We start from the raw sequence: 5,779 nt of genomic DNA, 5'->3' as shown, positions 1-5,779 counted from the left end.
CACAATGTACATTTGTACCAGCTTCATACAATCGTCATCTCATTGTCCTCATGTCGTCGTCGTCATCACGTTGTCGGCTTTATACCAACGTCACAATTTAAGAATCGACTTCTCGTTCTCGTCCCGCCATCGTCGTTAACGCCAATGTAGATTCTTGCACAATGAATACAGAACTCGTGTGCGCATAATAGTAATACATACTATAAAATACTGATACCTAAATAAATGAACGAATTTTGACTTACTTTTGCTTCATCCCTGTATAGTAGTGACATCCTGTTGGTCATACTCAACACGAGCAACGTGCCTAGGCCTAAAGTAGCACAGCACGCGCTCAAGCGAAACGCTTTGCATCGTACTACCATCGGTGTAACCTTTTTAGAGGAAACTGCCTGTCGCTTAGTCTTGACAACACACCAATTTCCTCAAAAATAAATTCGCGTTTTCTTCTTCTTTTTTACGCTGCTGTTCGCAGGTGTGCACTGGCATTCGAGCCTGTCGTTGGGAGTTTGCAAGCAAACGAGCAGGCCGGTATGTAGCTCGCTTCATGCGCAGTTTCGTTCGGCATGCCCGGGGACTCTTAAACAAGGAAAAAAAAAGTATAGCAGCTGCTTCAACACGACAACAACGCGCAGTGAACAACGACACAGCCTGAAAGAAAAAAGACAAAATACATTTCTGTGTCGTTGTCGACTGTGGGCGCTGCTATCGAGGGTAACTTACGACTCATCCAGTTCATCATCCTCGTATACAGCTGTTTGAAGTCGACCATGCACCGTCACACTATGCGTTCAGATCTACCGACTATATATATAAGAAAACGAGGCCGCGCTGCATGGGGGAAAATACTAAAGCGTTAGCCACAGCTGGTAATGTCTGGCACTTATTATGTGAACCGTAAACGAATAGAAATGGAAACAAAACGATGTGACGCGCATTCATGTTGATCTATAGCACAAGAGCAGTTGTCGCACACCATATGCGGGGAACGCGTTTGAGAGCCCGCGGTAAGTAATGTGTGCCGTCAAGGTTTGAAGGTTGTCCTGTACGTGTAAAAAATGAGATGATAAACAGACAAAGAACTTTATTGACAAGGTCCTGAGAAGCCCTGCCCTAGGGCAGAGCTGCAGGCCGCTGCCACGTGGAGACGGGTTGGCCCAGCCTAACCGCCGCATCGTGGGCTTTCTGGACAGCCCAAGTTTGCCGTGAAAGTTCTGAGCTCTGGATGGCAGAGCTCCATTCTTCTTCTGTGATGCGATTGGGTCCCTGTAACGAGAGGCATCACCAGAGCATATGTTCTAGATTGCTAACAGCCCCACAGTCAGGGCAAGTAGAGCTAAAAAAGCCTCTGGGGTGATCGAACGAAAAAGGGCCAGGTTGGGGATAGGACTTGGTCTGAAGCATGCGTAAAATGGACGCCAGAGGTCTAGCCAGTTTGCTACGAGGGGGAGGGTAAGTCCTCCTACCTAGGTGATAGTGCTTCGTAATTTCGTTGAAAGTAGTGAGTGTCCCGAAACTCGAGAACCCCGGACTCTGAGCTCGCCCTTGTTCCCACGCGGTGGGTTAGTGCGCGCGCTTGGCAGTGGGCGATGTCATTGAGATTGGGCAAGGAGTCAAGCTTGGGTTCAAGGTGCGCCGGAAACCACGTGATGGTGTGCGGAGAGATTATCTTCTTCTTCAGAATCTTGTGAGCCTTTTCGGCGATGGACCCTCAAGCGAAAGCCTTGAATGCCGATCTAGATCAGTGAAGATTTGTGTTTTGCTGGTATCTAGGAGTGCCATAGCAATTGCGGCCTGCTCCGCTCTGGATGGAGTTGAGCACTTCAGGGAAGCCGCATTCACTATCTGTCCGTTATGATCAACGATGACAGTGGCGAAGTGACTGCCCATATTGGGCTGCGTCGACAAAACATGCTTAGTGGGGATTGTCTTTGATACTCTTGAGGAGGGCGAGGGCTCTTGTCCTGCGTCTGCCTGCGTTGTGTTGAGGATGAACATTACGGGGAAACGGTGCGACTTGTATGTTGTTCCTTTGATTTTCTGATATTTTATATTTCCGTTCTTCCATGAGGACAGGGTTGATCCAAAGAACTGCTAGGATCTTCTTTTCAGTCGGGGTACAGGATAAACGGGCTAGTTGGGCCGACTCCTGGGCCTCGATTATCTCCTCCAATGTGTTGTACACTCATAGTTGCATAACGAGGTCCGTGCTAGGCCATAACGGAATGCCTAGTACTCTTTTGATACTCTTTCTGATGAGCGTGTCAAATTTTTTCTTCTCGGAGTTATACCAATTGTACATGGCTGCCACATAAACTATGTGACTCATGAGGAAGGCGTGGAATACATTGAGGAGCTTGTCCTCCTGAAGGCCTCCACGCCTATTCGAGACTCTGTTGATAAGCCTGATCATGTTCTCGGCCTTGGCTGTGAGCTTGTTGAGCGTCGTATTGTTACTGTCATTGGATTCGATGAACATGCCCAGGACCCGAATGGTGTCTACTCTGGGGATGGTACAGCCGCTTTTAGTGTAGAGTTTGGTGTCTGTTTCAGACACTGGTTTCCAGCCTCTAGGTTTGGGACCTCTCCTGACTGGCCTGGCCTGTGGAGGAGGAGCTCAGACTTGCTCGAGGAGCATCTAAGCCCCGTACTTTCTAGGTACATATCTGTTTGATCTAAAGCCTCCTGTAAGCCTAATTCAACCTCTCCTTCACTTCCTCCGGTGCATCAGATTGTGATGTCATCAGCGTAGAGAGTGTGATTGATCCCTTCTATGTTGGAGAGCCTTTCTGATAGTTTCTTCATGGCAATCTTAAAAAAATCAGTGGTGCTACTACCGCTCATTGTGGCGTGCCTCTGGGGCCCAAATTGAAATTGTCGAATTTGAGGTCACCAATTTTGAGCATGGCCTTGTGATCCCTGAGGAACGCGCTTATGTATCTGTGGAAGGCTTCTCCCAAATTGAGCTCTGAGATGGAGTTCAGAATGTGCGCATGGGAGACATTGTCAAACGCCTTCTCCGGGTCTAGGCCTTAGATGCCTCTTATATCTGTCAACGCAGGACGTGATGAAGCTCATCAAGTGTCAAATCATTGGCAACACCACAAGAAAGGAGATGGAAAAAAGAAAATCCGTAGACCTCAGCGATTTTTTACAACTCTTAATTTCTTTACATGGCTACAGCAGCAGGCTATCCCGGCACACATTCCTGTCTTACCTGCTTGCTTGTTACCTAAGTATACTAAAGGAATGTCTAACAGAAAAAAAAATACTTCTTTTTTTTAGATGCCCGGAATGCCATCTTAGACCGCTACAGCACTGTTTGCTGCCATACTCCGAAATACCAATTCACCTACACAACTCTCCGAGTTTGCAACGCGCAAGAAACCATAGTTTCCTGCTCAAATTACCAGTTGGGAACTGTGGTGCAAAGATCGTTCAGCCACCATGAAAATGATGGATAGTAACATTGATTTGTCTGATCTTCGTGCTTCAAACGTTCTTACGGCTTTATCTACTGCGCTGTTTCTGCCTTTGTCGACGTAATAGACGAAGCAATCCTCTATTTCTGAAACCGACAGCAATAAGACTGTGCCCCCACGCAGAATTGCGAATCGTTGCAGTTACAACGCAATATTTTGTTCTCGAGTACGCCAGAGCTGCTCCGATATGCGGATTATAGGCTAGAAACGTTGTATCCGGTGATGCTAACTGCATTTGGAATTGGTAGCTGAAACTCGTTAGTAAAAGTGAGTAACATTGTTTAGTCAGTAATGTTACTAACTCTACCATCACCAACTGCAGTTCCACCAAGGTAGTAGTAAATGGTGGGACATAATAATAAAATGTCGTGGTTTCACCCGGAAGGCGAAGCATCAATTGCGATAGCAACTTAGTAGAGAGCTATACGGAGTAAGGATAGTAGTTTTATTAGCTGTATAAACTTGGACATGCAGCAGCACCAGCAACGCGCAGAACTGTTGTCGACGCCATCGGCGTTTTGCCCGCGTTCGCACCGAACGCGCGCGGCGTTGGTGACTGTTGCCAGGGCCTCTGGGGGTGGCTCGGAGCTCGGGGTGACTCGTCGAGCAGCGTCGGAAGTCTTTACCACCTTCTCGCCTCACAACGTTTTTATATAAATACGCATTTGGTGCCGCAGCTAAACGTCGCCTCTCCTCCCTCCCTCCCATCCCCACACGGCCTTTCACGCGACGGAAGAAGTCGCGTTTGCTCTCTCTCTCTATATATATATATGGTGATTGTAAAGGAGGAAAGATACCGTTAGAGACGCTTAATTCTGCAGCCCGTCAGGGAGCACGGCGCAGAACACGCGTTTGTTCTCCACCGTGCGTTCGCTCCCCGTGAAAGCACGCGTCCCTCGCGCCCTTTCACTCGCACATACAGCGTCCGGCGCGCGGCGACGTCATCGCCGTTGACGTCATACGGAACCTCACGGTGACGGCGACGGCGACGGCGACGCCGATGGCAGAAATCCTCTTTGAGTGTCCATATAATTGCTATCGCAATAAAATAATAATTTCTGGGGTTTTACGTGGCAGAAGCACGATAGTGATTATTAGGCACGCCGTAGTGGGGGACTCCGGATTAATGTTGGCCACCTTGAATTCTTTCTTTAACGTACAACTACAGTGTACACTGTACGTACGTCTTCTAGTACACTGTACGTACAGCCAATGCATGGTACACGGGCGTTTTCGCATTTCGCCCCCATCGAAATGCGGCCGCCGCGGCCGGGATTTTGATCCCACGCCTTCGGGCTTAGCAGTGCAACGCCAAAGCCACTACGCCACCACGGCGGGTGAAAATAGCGTGACAACTGGGTAGTATATATACGCGTACAAGCACAAAAACCTCCTTTTTTCGAGAATGAGACGTCTTTCCTGATCCAGCTGTTGCAATCGGTGTGGACGCTTGCCTCTCTCTCTTCTTCTTCTTTTTTTTTTTTTTTTTTTAACAGCGAAGCTGTTTATGCGGACCCTGTGCCGTCGTTGTGGTTCGCTATGAAGGGGCAACGTGACCTAGCAGAACTGTTGTCGACGCCGTCGGCGCTTTGCCCGCGTTCGCACAAAACGCGTGCGGCGTTGGTGATTGTTGCCGGAGCCTCTGGGGGTGACTCGGAGGTTTTCAGCGACATCAGAACGGGACACTCGTCGAGCAGCGTCGGAAGTCTTTTCCACCTTCTCGCCTCACAACGTTTTTATGTAAAGAGGCACTTGGTGCCGCAGCTAAACGTCGCATCCCTTCCCTCCCCCTCCCCCCCCGCACGGCCTTTCGCGCGTCGGAAGAAGGCGCGTTTGCTCTACATATATGGTGATTCTAAAGGAGGAAAGAGACGCCTACTTCTGCAGCCCTTAAGGGAGCACGGAGCAGAACGCGCGTTTGTTCTCCGCCGTGGGTTCACTCCCCGTGAAAGCGCGCGTCCCTCGCTCCCTTCACTCGCACATACAGCGTTCGGCGGCGCGCGGCGACGATTTCATCTCCATTGACGTCATACGGAACCTCACGGCGACGCCGACGGCAGAAATCTTCTTTGGAGTGTCCATATAATTGCTATCGCAATAAAAAGTAGGCCAACGGAGCAGTGGGGTGCGAGAGGAGTTCGTATTAGCGTTGGTTGCATATACGGCGCTTTGGTCAAGGACTCTTGTCTGGCAACGTCGTAGAAAAAGCACGAGGAACGCGCTAGGAACGCCGTCGCCCGTAGACGCCGACCAATTCCATCCCCTGCAAGTAGCGCCGTTCGGGCCAGCCAAGAGGC

Source organism: Dermacentor silvarum, chromosome 2 (assembly GCF_013339745.2).
Source record: "Dermacentor silvarum isolate Dsil-2018 chromosome 2, BIME_Dsil_1.4, whole genome shotgun sequence".
In the NCBI taxonomy this organism is placed as follows: Eukaryota; Metazoa; Arthropoda; class Arachnida; order Ixodida; family Ixodidae; genus Dermacentor; species Dermacentor silvarum.
Note: the sequence above shows the minus strand (reverse complement) of the source record.